Raw genomic sequence first — 18,159 nt, forward strand, 5'->3', positions numbered from 1 at the left:
TCGCCATGAGAAATACCTACTAAAACCCACATGGTGACTTCTTGGTGAATCATTCACCATGAAGTCACCAAAACTCACCAGAATTTACTATGGAATAACCAGAATGCCAAACAAATTTCCCCGGGCCATGAGGATATTATGATGATTAGGTACTTGAACATTATTTTGCCATACAAAGGACTGAAGCAGTGAAGCCCACATCCTTGGTGAATCATTCACCATGAAGTCACCAGAATTCAACAGAATTCTCCAAGAACTCACCACACTGTCAGAAAAAATGTTTCAAGGGCCAAGAGTGCTTAGGTACATTCTGATGATTGCTTCACCAATAATTTGCCATCAGAAATACCAAAACTCACATGGTAACTCCTTGGTGAATCTGCCACCCTGAAGTCACCAGAATTCACCAAAATTCAAAAAGAAGTCACCAGAAAGTTGGAAAAATTTCAAGTGCTGTGGGGACATTTGGGTGATTAGTTGATCATTAATTCACTATATTGATAACAAGATTGAAACCCGGTGAATCCTTGGTGAATCTGTCACCAAGAAGTCACCAGAATTCACCAAAAAGTCACCAGACTGTCAACAAAGGTTCCAAGGGCCAGGAGTACATTCTGGTGTTTTCTTCAACAATAATGCCCAATAAGGAAGAAGAACACTTACATGGTGACTTCAACTCCTCTCCCCCTCCCACCTCAGAGGAGCCGTGATTTGATACAGGAAAAAGAATCAATGCATTGATTTTGAATTGGTTTGTTGATGGATTGGACAATGACTGAAGAATTCAAAATTAGTCGATTTTAATTTTAATGCTGGTTCAGGATGATTGAGGTTGCGTTTACAAGAATATCTGACTAAAGTGCAAATTTTGAGACTGGAGATGGGACAAATTGAGCTTGTGAGTTCAATACTTGGATGAGATGTGTGAATTGAGAGTTGAGAATTGAGAAGTCAAATTGTCGAGTAGTTGAGTGCTTAGTTGTCGATTCTGGTCTAAGTATCAAGTGAATTTGACAAAGCGTATGGGGCTCACTACCCCTTGTTGTTTCAGATTCTTGCACCCATGCTGGTTATTTTTTGGGGATTGAAGTCTAAATTATTCTGGCATTAGCTGGGTTTATGATTTCTTCATTGATATTGAGAATGATTGAATTAATTTCTGTGGTCATAACCTCAGTCACATTTTTCAACCAATCACAAAACAATAAAATCAAATATAGCTAGGCAGGGCTGTATACAGGGTGCCCAGAAATATCGGGTACCCTAAAGAAAGTTTATCATTAAAAATATAGGTTGGAAACGTGAAATAGATGCATATGATTGGTGGAATGTTATCTCTCCAGTCCAACAACCAATCCTGTGCTATCATTATTATCATTCACTGTGACCAACCAAAGTATTTGGCAGAAAACTTTTTTAGGGGTACCTGATATTTCTGGGCACCCTGTACCTAGCATAGTCCTGCACGGTGTAGTTAAAATAGCTGGATAACCGCCGGAGCTATCGGCTAAGCTAACTACAGGTTACTAACTGTAGTTACTAGTTAGTTTTGTCAGCGCTCGCAACCAGTGGTAAGTTAGGTTAATAACCATACGTTAACCACCTTTGGTTCTCCAGTGTCTCATTAATACATTTTGGTGACTCATCAAACAGATAAGACAGAATCGAACATTACATTTCCAATAAGAACGCGGTATAATCGCAGACTGTGTAGTTATTTTAACAACTACAAGTTAGGTTAGAATAATCATTCGGCTAATAACTGCTTTTGGATGAGTTATATTTTGTAGCTTACCACACTCAACACACAACTAACACAGATAACTTTCAACTACACCGTGCAGGGTACAGGTGTAGGTACGGGTATGGATATGGGATTTTCTTCATTTTTTGATGAAATACCTGAAAAAATACCTGATCTATCGGGTATTGGGTTCAAAACAGTTTTATCGGGTATGGGTACGGGTACAGGTATGGGTTCGGGTATGGGTGCAGTTACAGGTATTCCTTGTTTCATTTTTTCGGATATGGGTATATACAGAAATTTATGGATTTTTGTTCGGGTATTCGGGTACAGGTAGGGATACGGGTTTGAAGCCATTGGTGTACAGCCCTGCAACTATACTTCTATTTTTTGGACCAGTCATACCACCAGTCTTTTTTTTCTTTTCTGACTACCTTTTGGGGAGAAACATGTGAAGTGGTAAATTAATGATTTAAATGAACTTTTTACAAGCTGTGGACTTACCTAAACAATAAATCAGAGGTTTTGGCTGAAATATCCGCTATGTATTCTAATTTCTAATCTTAAAAATTTGTCTATTTCGCTAATTAATTACAGTTAGTTAGCATAATATAGTAAAAAAAAATTTTGAAAATCAATTCCTTTTGAATTTCAATTTTTTTGTATATTTCAACGATATGGATTTCCTTTGTATCAATATTTCATCTCATACCAAGTATATTGTTTAAGATTGAGAACAGATTCCTTGTCCACGAGACTTCCTCCACTCTTCATACCACCTGGATTGTGCTCTACCTTCTGATATTTGAGCCATCCCATTCTATTCCTCATCTGGAATGCTCGGGGATCTTCTACGGTTCATACTTCCTTTTTTAGATGTAGCTAACCTAACCTTATCTCCTCACTCATAAAATTCATTCATCATCATCGTTCAAAAAATATAGGTATTACAGACAAAAATATGAATGAGCTATCAGTAAAAATATCCACCAAACACATGTGTATGTAGTATGTACCTAGGAGTTATCTACTTACCCTTGAATGTATTATTACACTACCAAGATACTAGATTTTGATACATTCGGTTATGAAATTGTTCCATCCTTGAATGAAACAGAGAGAGAAAAAACCTCTCAGTCTTCACCAACGTTGTAAACTCACATCTAAAAATTTGAAGATCACCTTGATACACGATAAGGTGACCTGAAGTAGGCATATTTTCATCTAGCCTGGCAAGTTCAACCAGTACGAAGGCAAGTTATCTAAAAAAGATCATTTTCACGAGCCCTATAGGTACCTATACTTTGATACATCGATGCGAAGCTGTGCCTATTGTCGTTCCATTCACGTTCGTCAAAAAAAAATTATCTCGTGTCCAATTTAGATAAAAATTGCGGTTTAATAAATCTTCGGCATTCTTTTATTCAAATGCTGTATTCATTGTTATTTGAACTAATACAAGAATCATGTTTATACCTACTAAGAGCTGGGTAGATCGTACTGTTGTAAATGATTGGGACTCATCACGATCGCGGAACATTAGAACATCTTGTTCAGTCGTGACGAGCAGAAGAGATGCTCTTCGCTGTCATGTCTGTTTATATAGTAAGTAACCTTGCATTGCCTTGTACATTTTGCGTGCTTGTAATGTACGTAGTACGTACCTACTACGTACACTGTATGCTCACGATGTCCTATTGAAATCATGCATTTTTTCGCGAGTAATTCGCTCTATCTATTGTCGTCGTTTGTATATATTATTAATAAAAAATGTAACGCGATTTGTTCAGTTTTTATGTAACGATTGGTGGAAAGTAAGCCATCAGAAGTAGGGCTACTATGGTATAGTAAAGTATATTCAATAGATATATTGATCTATTTTTATTCTTATGGTATAGGTATACTCTCGTGGCATAGAGGCTACATCACTTTTAAATAAACGATTTGTAAAAAACGAATTTGTACTACCAAGATGGTAAGTGAGATGAACCGGTGACTTGCGTTCTGTATTATGAATCGCACGTTATTAGATTCTTTATTTTTTCGTCTATTGTTTGTATTCATGCGTTATCAATTTGTAATGTTGGCTGCTGCTGGTGTACTAGAAGCATACCTACTAGAAGCATAGTAGACTACAATGTGATGAGTGAATCTTGATATTTGATTGCCGCAATTGTATCTGTTTTGCGCTGTGTACATTAGGTAATGATCCTCGCTTTGTCTATCGAGTATCTCTAGGTATATGTTGTTGTATGAATAAACACAATCGTGTAACAAATGAGTATCATTATGTCAAGTGCTTAATGCTTAAGTGGATAAAATGTACTCTTTACTATCATTTCAACGTTTCGCTGGGTATAATTTATCTTATATTATTTTGTTTATTCTGATTACAGATTTATTGAGCTGAAGATTCAAGAAAAACAGTAGTTATTTGACGGGGCAAGGTAAGCTATAATACTGAATTTGTTTTGAATGTTGATGTACCTATCTAATGGTTAGTGTGATTGGACAGTTTCTCAAAACTTTATCTTACAATGGTCATTTTCCCTCAATAGGCACAGATTTTTTGAAAACAGAAATTGTTAATCATTGTTTCTGAATTCTCATTCATTCCTGTTGATGATTTTTCCATAATTTTGGTACAGGTGGGTTTTTTGGAGGGGAGGGGAGGGGAGAGGGGAGAGGGAGAGGTCTATCCAAAAATCTTGTTCCGTGTAACATTAGCCTCTGAAAAGGAAAAAGTCCTATCAAGTTCCTGACCAAATTTTCCGATAATTTTGACATGGGTGTGTTTTCATGGTTGAGGGGGGGGGGGATTTGTCAAATTAGCCCACTAAAACAATGGGAAACTTTCAAAAATGATTTTTTGATGATACTTCTCTCATTATTCAGAATTATTTTTATTTTCCTTCAATTATCAGGGAATGGTTTGCATTTTCCAGGATTTTTTTCAAAACTTTTCACACTTTGTTATTTTTTTTGTCCGAGAGTGAAAAATAATTATGGAGAAAATTGCGATACATTGCTTTAAGAAAATCTGTTGTTAAAATTTCAAGAATTTGGAAAAAATGCAATATTTTCAATTGTTTTGGGTTGAGGGGGGGGGGTTGCGAAATTTGAAAAAAATTGGCCTATATGTACATTACTTATCTAAGTAACTCTTTTAAATCATTGGTATTTTTGGTGAATAGTTTTCATGTTTTTTAGCCAAATTTTTGTAAAAAATGGGCTAAGTTTTTAATTTATAAGTTTCAGCACAATGGTGATTTTTACATTTTATGACCTGGAGCCTGCTCTAATTGATCAAATAGAGTCAAACTTGAGGAATGAGGTTCTCTTGGAAGCTAGAATTGATCCCTGCAGTTTGGAGGGTCAAAGTTGAAAATTACAGAAAGGTCATTTTTTTGGAGAAGCATAATTTGGCCCCAAATTGATGAAAAGGGTCCAAATTCATACCATTGGTGAGTACCGCCATTGTAAACAACATATCCAAATTTCAAATTCCTAGGTCACCCCCACTCCATTTAAGGTGGAAAAAACCTGATTTTGACCTTATTTTTGACCCCACCCCACTCTTAAAATTGACCTAAGGAGCCCCCATGTCCTGCATACAATGGGATGGCGCCACTTGAGTGTATTTTGCAGGCTTCAATCTTCTAACCCTATTTGAACTCTTTCCAGGGTCAAAAAAGTGGATTTTATTGGCTATTTTACATGTTTTTCGACCTTTAGGAAAGCCTACAGCCTCCCCAAATTGACCCAGAACGTCCAAATTTTCACAGTACATTGGGAGGATGTACCCAAAGTGCTTTTTGCAGGTTTCAACTTTCTACCCCTATTTGACCTTTCTCCAGGGTCAAAAAAGTGGATTTTTTGGCCATTTTACATGTTTTTCGGCCTTTAGGAAAGCCTACAGCCCCTACAAATTGACCTAGGCGGTCCAAATTTTCACAGTACATTGGGAGGATGTACCACAAGTGCCTTTTGCAGGTTTTAGCCTTCCAAACCCATTTGACCCCTTTCCAGGGTAAGAAAAGTGGATTTTTCAGCTATTTTCAAGTTTTTTTTTTTTCAACTTTAAGAGCACCCTGTAGCTCCTACAAAGACTCTGGAAGGAAGTCAAATGGGTTTGGAAGGCTGAAACCTGCAAAAGGCACTTGGGGTACATCCTCCCAATGCACTGAGAAAATTTGGATCCTTTAGGTCAATTTGTAGGAGCTACAGGGTGTTCTAAAAGTTGAAAAAAAAAATTGAAAATAGCTGAAAAATCCACTTTTCTCACCCTAGAGAGGGGTCACATGGGTTTGGAAGGCTGAAACCTGCAAAAGGCACTTGAGCGTATTTTACAGGTTTCATCCTTCTAACCCTATTTGACCTCTTTCCAGGGTCAAAAAAGTGGATTTTATTGGCTATTTTAAGTGTTTTTCGACATTTATGAAAGCCTACAGCCTCTACAAATTGACCTAGAGGGTCCAAATTTTCACAGTACATTGGGAGGATGTTCCACAAGTGCCTTTTGCAGGTTTCAGTCTTCCAAACCCATTTGACCCCTCTTCAGGGTGAGAAAAGTTGATTTTCAGAGCACTCTGTAGCTCTTACAAAGACTCTGGAAGGAAGTAAAATGGGCTTGGAAGGCTGAAACCTGCAAAATGCACTTGAGATACATCCTCCCAATACACTGTGAAAATTTGGACCCTCTAGGTCAATTTGCAGGAGCTACAGGTTGTTCTAAAAGTTCAAAAAAAAACCTTGAAAATAGCTAAAAAATCCACTTTTTTTACCTGGATAGGGGGTCAAATCAAATGGGTTTGAAAGGCTAAGACCTGTAAAAGGCACTTGAGTGTATTTTGCAGGTTTCAGCCTTCTAACCCTATTTGACCTATTCCAGGGTCAGAAAATGTTAGGGGCTGAAAAAAATGAAAAAAAATGAAAACTTCATTTTTAATTTTTTCATTTCTAGTTTTCAATTTTTTCAGTTCCAGTTTCAGTTTTAGTTTTCCTCTTTTTCTAAATCTCAGTTTCAATTTCAGTTTTGTAATTTATTGTTACAAGAAAACAAAAGTACCTATAAGTAAATTTTCTTGTAAGGAAAAAAAAACAACAAAAAATCTATTCGTGGGAAAAATTTTTAATTTGCAAGTTTTTAGTAGTCCAAATCAATTTCAACGTCTAGCAGAAAATTTTAAAATCCAGCAGAAATCCATAACCGTGCTGGAGGCTTCAGAATGACCAAAAAAGGCAAAATTTTGTTCGCAGGAGTTGAAAGCATAAATCATCGAAAATGGTAAATTTCAAGTCTCAAAACATCGCCAAAAGTTCAAAATTCAATCAGGGTAGCTGAAATTTTGGTGGGGGGAGGGATTCCCATACACGATTCCATATTGAAAAAAATGGCGTAGATACCTGGGCAGGGCATAAAACGCGGTAGTCGAATAAGCTTTTATTTTAACCTTAACCGCGCGGTTTAAATGAATTATACATCTTCGATTATCGGCCTATTTCATCTTCTCGCCATTAAATAAGCACCATTTCGACGCACATAAATTTCTCTTTCGCGATTAAAATTATTACGACGTAATCGCCTCGTATAGGTAGGTATAATTCTTCGATACCGGGTGATTTATTAATATTCGATGGTATATATTTTTTCCAAGCGGTGTTAATCGCACTGCACGGTGATCGGTGAAACGTTGCTAAAGCTTCGAGCATCGAGCTCGAGCTGTTGGTAAAAGTTACGAGCGACGATCGACGATGAGCGTTTTCTAAAATTGAAATCATCCGTATAGTATGTTCGACATACTACCTACCAAGTAAAGTAACGACTTTGTAAATAATCATTTTCTACCATACATGTTCATTCTGTACGTAGGTACAACAAATTCATCGCGAGTTAGTATTGTAATGAAGAGATCTATCAAAGTAGCAGAAACTGAACCTCGATGTACGTAAGGTTCCTTCTTATACGAGTAGGTAGATTTGCGAAACCATTAATCACCACAGCCGGGTAATTTGCTAAAATAAAAATAAAATTGAAAAATTCGAGTTGGCTACATCCTGGTTACATGATTGATGAATTTTCAACCAAGCATGAATACTGCAACGAGTATAGATAAGAGTAATGAATTTATGAAGAATACCTATTCGTAGGTACAGCTAGGTAAAAAATAGGTACAAATATCAGCATTGCAGCATCCATCTTGCGAATATTTTCTCCCGATCAAGTGCATCTGAATAGAATACCTATTCCTCGATATAATTGAATGCGTTATCACGTGAAGGTCTGGCATGAAAATGCTCCATGTTTGTCGCCTCTTATACGTATACAATCGCATGTTCCAATTCCACTTTATGTACCATGACTCTGGAGGTGATAAGCTGGCGACAAATATCGCTGCATGCTGAACAATAATAATAAACGTGATAGTGCAAAATATTCAACGAGTTGGGCCACTTGTTGCATTCCATAAACATATGCCATGCCAGCTTTCTACGCAGACAGAGATACCTACAGCAGTTCATACCCAAGTGGTAATATACGATACGATATTGGTTCAGTATTGGGAAATGCTAACAGGATGCCAATCGATTTCATTTGCGACTTGCGAGTCGGTGTATTGTTGGATTCTTCGATCGACGATCGTTTACAATTCAACGAACCCATCAACACATCAAGTGCATGAAGCTGCTTTGGTGTTTGTAATATGTCGTATAATTTAATGCAGACTGCGATCAATTCTACCCAAAATTTAATCAACAGCGTACCTACGTTATGGTGTAGTTATTCGAAGATCTGTACATTCTACAGACAGTAGCATGTCAAAGATATATAATTCATGTTACACTTGAACATCCGAACAGGAAGTTTCAAAAAGGAATTTGCTGTATCCTACACACAGACACAGGTGTACAAATCATACTTTGCACCCAGACCTGAGACAACTCGTTAAATACAGATCGAGAATGAGCCACAGCTCAATTTTTGGCTGCCCAAACAAATTCTCAGGCATTTTGGGGAAATTTTAAAATTCTGGAGAAATCGAAAATCGCGCTGGAGGCTCCACAATGACTAAAAAAAATGTTAAAATCGAATTCTTGATGTTGTTTTTAGACAACATTATATCAATTCGTGCAAATTGCAAAAAAATTCTACAATAATTGAAAATATTAGATTTATTGAATTTTTTTCTTCACGAATATGCAAGTCAAAAACGCACTCAAGGGCCTGGAAATCGAACCAAATGTGGATAAACTCGTTAAATAGATCGAGAATTACTCATAAATCAATTTTTACCTCCTCAAAATAATTTCCAAGTTTCCTGGAGAAATTTTGAAATTCTGGAGAAATCGAAAATCGCGCTGAAGGCTCCAAAATGACTCAAAAATTTGAAAATCCGAAACGTGGGGTTGTGTTTAGAAACAATACAAGAATTCGTGTAAATTTCAAAAATTTCCCCACCAACTGAAAATTTTAGATTTTTTGATTTTTTTTCTTCATTATGCTAGTCAAAAAAACGCACTTGAGGACCCGGAAATCGAACCAAATGAAGATAAACTCGTTAAATAGATCAAGAATGAGTCACAACTCAATTTTTACTTGCCCAAATTAATTTCCACGCCTTCTGGAGAAATTTGAAAATTCTGGAGAAATCTAAAATCATGCTGGAGGCTCCAGAATGATTCAAAAATGTGAAAATTGAATTCGTGGGGTTGTTATCAGACATGATACACGCATTCGTGTAAATTTCAAAAATTTCCCCACAAACTGTAAATTTCAGATTTTTTGAATTTTTTTTCTTCATATTATGCTGGTTTAAAAAAACGCATTCGAGGGCCTGGAAATCGAACCAAATGAAGATAAATTCGTTAAATAGGTCAAGAATGAGTCACAACTCAATTTTTACCTGCTCAAATCAATTTCCATATTTCCTGGAGAAATTTCGGAAATTCTGGAGAAATCGAAAATCGCGCTGGAGGCTCCAGAATGACTTAAAAATGTGAAAATTTAATTCTTGAGGTTGTTTTCAGACAAGATACACTCATTCGTGTAAATTTAAAAAATGTCTCCACCAAACGAAAATTTCAGATTTTTTGACTTTTTTTCTTTATTATGCTGGTCAAAAAAAACGCATTTGAGAGCCTGGAAATCGAACCAAATGAAGATAAACTCGTCAAATAGATCAAGAATGACTCATAACTCAATTTTTACCAGCCCAAATTAATTTTCACGCCTCCTGGAGAAATTTCAAAATTCTGGAGAAATCGAAAATCTCGCTGGAGGCTCCAGAATGGCTCAAAAATGTGAAAATTGAATTTGTGGGGTTGTTTTCAGACAAGATACACTTATTCGTGCAAATTTAAAAAATTTCTCCACCAACAGAAAATTTCAAATTTTTTGACTTTTTTGCTTCATTATGCTGGTCAAAAAAAAACACATTTTATAGCCTGGAAATCGAACCAAATGAAGATAAACTCGTTGAATAGATCATGAATGACTCACAACTCAATTTTTACCAGCCCAAATTAATTTCCACGCCTTCTGGAGAAATTTAGAAATACTGGAGAAATCGAAAATCTCGCTGGAGGCTCCAGAATGACTCAAAAATGTGAAAATTGAATTCGTGGGGTTGTTTTAAGACAAGATACACTTATCCGTGCAAATTTAAAAAAATTTCTCCACCAACAGAAAATTTCAAATTTTTTGACTTTTTTGCTTCATTATGCTGATCAAAAAAAAAACACATTTTATAGCCTGGAAATCGAACCAAATGAAGATAAACTCGTTGAATAGATCATGAATGACTCACAACTCAATTTTTACCAGCCCAAATTAAGTTCCACGCCTTCTGGAGAAATTTCGAAATTCTGGAGAAATCGAAAATCTCGCTGGAGGCTCCAGAATGACTCAAAAATGTGAAAATTGAATTCGTGGGGTTGTTTTCAGACAAGATACACTTATTCGTGCAAATTTAAAAAATTTCTCCACCAACAGAAAATTTCAAATTTTTTGACTTTTTTGCTTCATTATGCTGATCAAAAAAAAAAAAACACATTTTATAGCCTGGAAATCGAACCAAATGAAGATAAACTCGTTGAATAGATCATGAATGACTCACAACTCAATTTTTACCAGCCCAAATTAATTTCCACGCCTTCTGGAGAAATTTCGAAATACTGGAGAAATCGAAAATCTCGCTGGAGGCTCCAGAATGACTCAAAAATGTGAAAATTGAATTCGTGGGGTTGTTTTCAGACAAGATACACTTATTCGTGCAAATTTAAAAAATTTCTCCACCAACAGAAAATTTCAAATTTTTTGACTTTTTTGCTTCATTATGCTGATCAAAAAAAAAAAAAACACATTTTATAGCCTGGAAATCGAACCAAATGAAGATAAACTCGTTGAATAGATCATGAATGACTCACAACTCAAATTTTACCAGCCCAAATTAATTTCCACGCCTTCTGGAGAAATCTCGAAATTCTGGAGAAATCGAAAATCTTGCTGGAGGCTCCAGAATGACTCAAAAATGTGAAAATTGAATTCGTGGGGTTGTTTTCAGACATGATACAAGAATTCGTGTAAATTTCAAAAATTTCCCCACAAACTGCAAACTTTAGATTTTTTGACTATTTTGCTTCATTATGCTGGTCAAAAAAAACACATTTGAGATCCTGGAAATTGAACCAAATGAAGATAAACTCGTTGAATAGATCATGAATGACTCACAACTCAATTTTTACCAGCCCAAATTAATTTTCACGTCTCCTGGAAAAATTTCGAAATTCTGGAGAAATCAAAAATCACGCTGGAGGCTCCAGAATGACTCGAAAATGTGAAAATCGAATTCGTGGGGTTGTTTTCAGACAAGATACACTCATTCGTGTAAATTTACAAAAATTTCTCCACCAACTGGAAATTTTAGATTTTTTGAATTTTTTTTCTTCACAAAATATGCAAGTCAAAAAAACGTACCTACTTTGAGGGTTTGTAAATCGAACCAAAAGGTGAATAAACTCGTTAAATAGATCGAGAATCAGGCACAGCTCAATTTTTGACTTCCCAAAACCCATTTTGCACGCCTTTTGAGGAAATTTCGAAATTCTGGAGGAATCGAAAATCGCGCTGGAGGCTCCAGAATCACTCAAAAATATGAAAATTGAATTTCTGAGGTTCATTTTAGACAACGACATAGCAATTCGCGCAAATTTCAAAAATTTTCCCCTCAAACTGGAAATTTTAGATTTTTTGATTTTTTTTTACTTTATTATGCTGGTCATAAAAGGCACTTGAGAGCCTGAAAATCAAACCAAATGTGGATAAAATCGTTAAATATGTTGAGAATGAGTCACACAACTCAATTTTTAGCGGCTCGAATTAATTTCCACGCCTCCTGGAAAAATTTCGAAATTCTGGAGAAATCGAAAATCACGCTGGAGGCTCCAGAATGACTCAAAAATGTGAAAATCGAATTTGTAGAGTTATTTTTAAACAACATACACTCATTCGTGTGAATTCAGAAAATTTCTCTTCAAACTGAAAATTTTAGATTTTTTTCTTCATAAATATGCTGGTCAAAAAACGCAGTTTTAAGAGCCTGGAAATCGAACTAAAATCTGGATAAACTAGTTAAATAGGTTGCGATCGAGTCACAACTCAATTTTTACCTGCCCAAATAAATTTTCTCGCCTTCTGGAGAAATTTCAAAACTGGAGAAATCGAAAATCGCGCTGGAGGCTCCAGAACGACTCAAAAATGTGAAAATCGAATTTGTAGGGTTGTTTTCAAACAATATACACTCATTCGTGTAAATTTAATAAATTTCTTGACAAACTGAAAATTTTAAAATTTTTTCTTCACAAATATGTAAGTCAAAAAACGCACTTTTGAGGGCCTGGAAATCGAACCAAATCTGGATAAACTAGTTAAATAGGTTGAGAACGAGTCACAGCTCAATTTTTAGCTGCCCAAATTAATTTCCTAGCCTTCTGGAGAAATTGAAAATCACGCTTGAGGCCTCAGAATTTTCTAAAATGGCGAAATTCGATTCGAGAGAGTTGATATTAATTTTAGCACCAATTTTCATCATTTTTACAAAATAAAATAGGTAGATACATATTTTTATTATTTTTTTTTGAAAAAAACTTCAATTGCCAGAAATAATGGACTCAAAAATCAAATCACCAATTTGTGCAGCTGAAATTTATTTTACGAGATTTTCAAAACATAAATCTCAACCATGTTTAAATCCACGGGCAGACTTCTCGAAAGATCCCCTCGATGAGATTTTTCGACCAAAATATAAACACAAACACACATTGACCAGATATGCAAAACGAGCTATTAAAACAGAGGTATTTTCAATACCACGAGCATCGAAAGATACACGGTTGTTCAACCGTCAAATGTCACTTTTTTAACGGTATCACGCTGCATTGCGTGGAAAAAAATTAGCCGTGAAAAATCTACCGATTTACGTGTCGATGTGCGAATAATGGGGCTGGAATTCGATGCGTGTACGCGTATCTATCGCGCCCGGTTATCGAGACATCAGTGCAAATTCTCCATCTTTGCGATGAGAACTTGTCGTCTCGAAGAGTTGATTTCTGTCCTAAAGATTATAGATTTTTCCTCCTCTTCTTCTCCTCCACGTTTTTAATAACGAAGATTTAAACAGGCCACTCGGACGGCTTATAATATAGCGGTTTAGAGATATGATGTTGCATGTTGGCCATGTTGTGACATGGATGTGTTGAGCCTATAGCTCTTCTTGGGTACCGTTGCTCTTCTGCTGCGATCGAGTCAGCGAGTGTGCGACAATGTCGAAAAAATTCACGGGTGGTCATATCGACGTGATGATGTTTCAACATGGTCGCGACGAAATTAGTCCAGCAGCGAATTTGTCGCTGCAAAAGAGCTACCTCATCTGTACCTATAAAGCAATAAAATCGTAATTTATTAGGAATCCGTGCTCATGTTAATTGTCACCCAACTCACAGCTCAGCGTTCGCCGCAGCAATAAGTGCACACAGAAGGGAGACGTAGTAGAGGTAGGCTGTGATGCAAGTAGCCAGTTATACCTCTAGTTGTATTAACCGAGCGATGAGATTGTATCATTGCTTGTGTAAGTTACCTTTTTTTTTTGCTGTGCTGCGGGTACGCGATGTGCTTCTTATTTTATGCGATTCTCTTTAGTTCAGCAGCCAATTAGCGTTAGATAGAAAACTACTTTACACTATGTGATTTCGCTCATCGTCGTCGTTCGCCAAACCATAATTCTCACGATTGCTCGAGACTCGCAAGTCGCAGAGTCGCAGTCGCTCGTTACATTATTAACGTTATCTCATCATTAAACATTTTGCCAGCTTTTTCACTCGATTGTATTCGCCATCGACGTTGAAATTTATCGATTAGGAAGATTTTTATCTCTGGGGGCAAATGCTGCTAAATTGAAGCACTGTATACTGTATGGTCTTGTACCTACCTAACCTTGACATATCTATTTACCTTACTTATGATCGGTTTCATATTTGTTAATGAAGTTTTTTTTTTCTTCTTATACCATCTCTTCCTCGGTATGTAATTCAAACATTCACTTTCTGTTCACCTTTTTTCCGCAGCTGGTGGTAACTTTGCATAACGAGTGCATGTAGTGTTGTTTTTTTTTTCCTTCGCGTATTTACAACTCTAAAGATCAAGTATACGTATTTTCAGACTTGTGTATCATAAATTGTATGGTCATGATCGATTTCGAGGACTTGGCTGTTAAGTAGCTGCTTATAATAGCTTTGCTAACTATTTGTTTATACGATGTTGCGTAATAATGTTAATTTTTCACATGCTCGTGTTGTCGAATTTCTAGGTGATTTGAAAGCACGAAGGTCGTCTGTGAAAAAATTTTAAAGCTTTGCTGTTTATCGATTTAAGCCAGCGATGTGTCGTAGATTGGTTTATTTTTAATTTTAGTTTTTTTTTCTTTTTGTAAAACAAAGGGATTCTAATTACATAAGTAAATAGCTAATTACATTATGTGAGGATGCTTTTGACACCTGACCACTAAGGTCATGGAGTGATAAGTATTCTAAATGTCGTAGGTGTAAGTAATTTAATTTGGGGTTCGAGTTGGTCTAGTATTTATCTGCGTGGAAGTGGAAAATTTCTGAAAATTTTGAAGCTCTGTGTGAAAAATTGGGATGCAGTATTTTTAAATTTGAGATAGAATTTCACATACCTATGTAGATCTTTTTCAAGATAGAAAATCATTGATAAAATTATGCAAGCATTACTCACTCGGTTTATTAAAATAATTTGCCCTCGAATATAGGTGAAGAATGTCGTGAGTTTTTTCTATCTGTCAAATGTACCTTACCTACCTGCGGTAGACGATTTGGTATGAATTTATGACGCTGCATCTGCATACATAGGTACATGCACTATTTCCTATGCGATATAGTATTACGATGAAACATCATTTTTTCGTGTACCTATCAAGGAACTCCACACTTGACACTAAATATTATTACTTATTATTATTTGCGGTTTTGGCAATATTTCAAAAAATTCTAGTCTTCAGTCGATCACACTGACTTTTAAATTTTTGGCAAATTTTCAAAGATAACTGCAACATTACTAAAAATTTGCCAAATTTTCTTATCTCTGACGAGACAGGTTTCCCAACTGGTATACAGATTTTTGAACCGAACGAAGCCTGCAGATCGATAGAGCATACAGAAATACATAATCAGACAAATTTCAGGCGCAAAAGTGTATTTTGAAAATCAAAAGGACCAAAAATGGGTGGAAAACTTATAAAATTTTATCAACTTGACTTTGAAGGCTGAAATCTGATGTAGATACCCTATTTTAGACCAGTTAAATCGATTGAAAATGCTTCGAGTTTTTGGTGAATTTTTGAAAATCAAAAAGCCAAAAGAGAGAACAAAATAGACAGCTGCGCATGCGCTGTAACATTGTGCGTAGCCTCTTTCGTTACAAAAGTACAGTAAAACCTCGATAAGTGCAAACTCAAGGGACAGGAAAAATTATTGCACTTATCGAGTTTTTCACTTAGAAAGGTTTGCACTTAGCAAGGTTATTTTTTCACAATTTGCACTTATCGAGGTGAACAATTCACAAAGGTTTAATTCTCCTGCAATTTCCATTGCCTACGTAATTTTGCACTTATACAGGTGAAACGTACAACAACTTGCACTTATAGAGGTTAGATTCACTTACAATTTCTATTGTCTCGGTAATTTTGCACTTATAGAGGCAAAATGTAGAGCAACTTGCAATTATAGAGGTTAAATTCGCCTACAATTTTTATTGTAGTGGTAATTTTGCACGTATAGAGGTGAAACATACAGCAACTTGCACTTATAGAGGTGAAAGTGCTTTCTACTGCCGAAAAATTGTTGCACTTATCGAGGTTACCATTTGCACTTATGAAGGTGAATTTACATGGTAAAGTGACTGAAGGGACCGGGGATTACATTTTTGTTGCACTTAACGCGAATTTGCAGTTATCAAGGTTGCACTTATCGAGGTTTTACTGTACAACCCAATTTCAAAAAAAAAAAAAAAAAACAATACAATTTTGGATTTCGAAAGCAGAACGCGATTTTGATTTTGAAAGCACAACGCGATTTCAAAAACAGCACAGCTTTGAAAAAAGCACAACGTGATTTTGAAAAAAAAAGCACCACATGATTTTGAAAAAAGGCACAATGCGATTTAAAAAAAAACACATTACAAATTTGAAAAAAAAGCAGAACGTGAATTTGCAAAAAAAAAAGCACAACAAGTTTTTGAAAAAAAACCCCAACGCGTGTAACTCAACGCGATTTTGAAAAAAAAGCACAATGTGAATTTGAAAAAAAGCACAATGCAAATTCGCAAAAGCACAACGGAAATTTGAGAAAAAGCACTACAAGATTTTGAAAAAAAAAACACGAGATTTTGAAAAAAAGGCACAACGCAAATTTGAAAAAAAACACTAAGAGATTTTGAAAAAAAGCACAACGCGATTTAAAAAAAAGCACAACGCAAATTTTAAAAAAAAGCACAGCGCGATTTTAAAAAAGAAGTGTAACACAACGTGATTTAAAAAAAAAACTTATGGGATTCCAAATACACTATGCTATTCTGAAAGCTCCAGAGTCAAAAGCATAATGTGACTCCAAAAGCACTACCTACAGTATTGAGAAAACCTCTTCGGAGCACTGCAAAATCACAAATGACTGGTGGATTTTGATTCAGAAAGGGTAACCACCTGCTTTCGGTGTCCAGGTACTGAACTTATGTAAATGAAACACCTGCAGGTGTTCTAAAAACATTTCTCAAAATTGAACAATAGAGAAAATTTTATAACCCCTGTGGTGTTACAATCAGGTGAGACAGATAAGCAAATACAAAGGGTCATTTAAAATCAATAGGCAGCAAATCACTTTGATTTATAATTTTTAGAAAATAACCAAATTTGAAATGTTTGAAATTGAGCAATAGGAAAGATAACACTGCAGATAAGAATATTTTATGACCCCTGTGGTGTTAAATTTTAAAACTGATGTCGGCTTCGCTTTTGATAAAATCTTTTCCATTGTTCAATTTTGAAAAATAAATTTCAAAATTGAGCAATAAAAAAGATTTTACAACCCCTGTGGTGTTGCATAAATTTTGAAATTTAACTGATGTCGGCTTCGCCTTTGATAAAATCTTTTCCATTATTCAATTTTGAAAAATAAATTTGAAAATTGAACAATAGAAAATATTTTGTGACCACTTGAACAATAGAAAATATTTTGTGACCACTGCGGTGTTACATTTTAAAACTGCATGATGTCGGCTTCGCTATATAGAAAATATTTTACACCCCCTGCGGTGTTACATACTGTCGGCTTTGCTTTTGATATGGCCCTTTTCCCCTTATTATTCTTTTTTTGGTCCAAATTTTCGTAATACTCAAGAAGCTACTTGAGTAATTGCAATTATAATTACAGCGTTGAATGTCTCACAATATACCACATCTACATATGGAAATTTCAAAAAAATCGGCCCATCCATCTAAGAGAACATTCGTTCCAAAGAATTTTTCCACTTTCAGACCATAACTAATAGTGTGCTACGCACACTAAAAATCAAACTTTCACCAAATTGACCTAGCAAGCTGAGATTTGGCATATACCCTATTTTCGACCTGCCAAATCGATTGAAAACCGTTTCAAACTGTTTTGAGCAGTTTTGGAGCCTCCAGCAGATTTTTGAAACTTGAAATTTCCACAAAATTTGACCAAATGCAGCTGGAAAGCCTAAATTTATTCCGTAAAATGATTTCAATACGCCGTGAAGTCGACTGAAGGTAGGTTTCGAATCGTTTTGGAGCCCTCAGTGACTTTTTGGAAATTACTGGAGCCTC

The 18,159-nt window shown here is 35.7% G+C and overlaps 1 protein-coding gene across 2 annotated transcripts in view; it reads left to right on the top strand.

Annotated features, from left to right (window-relative positions):
- Positions 1 to 18,159, top strand: part of LOC135845371 (uncharacterized) — a 160,438-nt gene that overhangs the window by 21,327 nt on the left and 120,952 nt on the right. For both annotated transcript variants that reach the window (XR_010558739.1, XM_065363873.1), the window contains exon 2: positions 4,141 to 4,191. The gene's annotated coding sequence lies outside the window, so the exon portion shown is untranslated. The remainder of the gene's footprint in view (positions 1 to 4,140; positions 4,192 to 18,159) is intronic.

This window comes from Planococcus citri, chromosome 4, assembly GCF_950023065.1.
Source record: "Planococcus citri chromosome 4, ihPlaCitr1.1, whole genome shotgun sequence".
NCBI lineage: Eukaryota > Metazoa > Arthropoda > Insecta > Hemiptera > Pseudococcidae > Planococcus > Planococcus citri.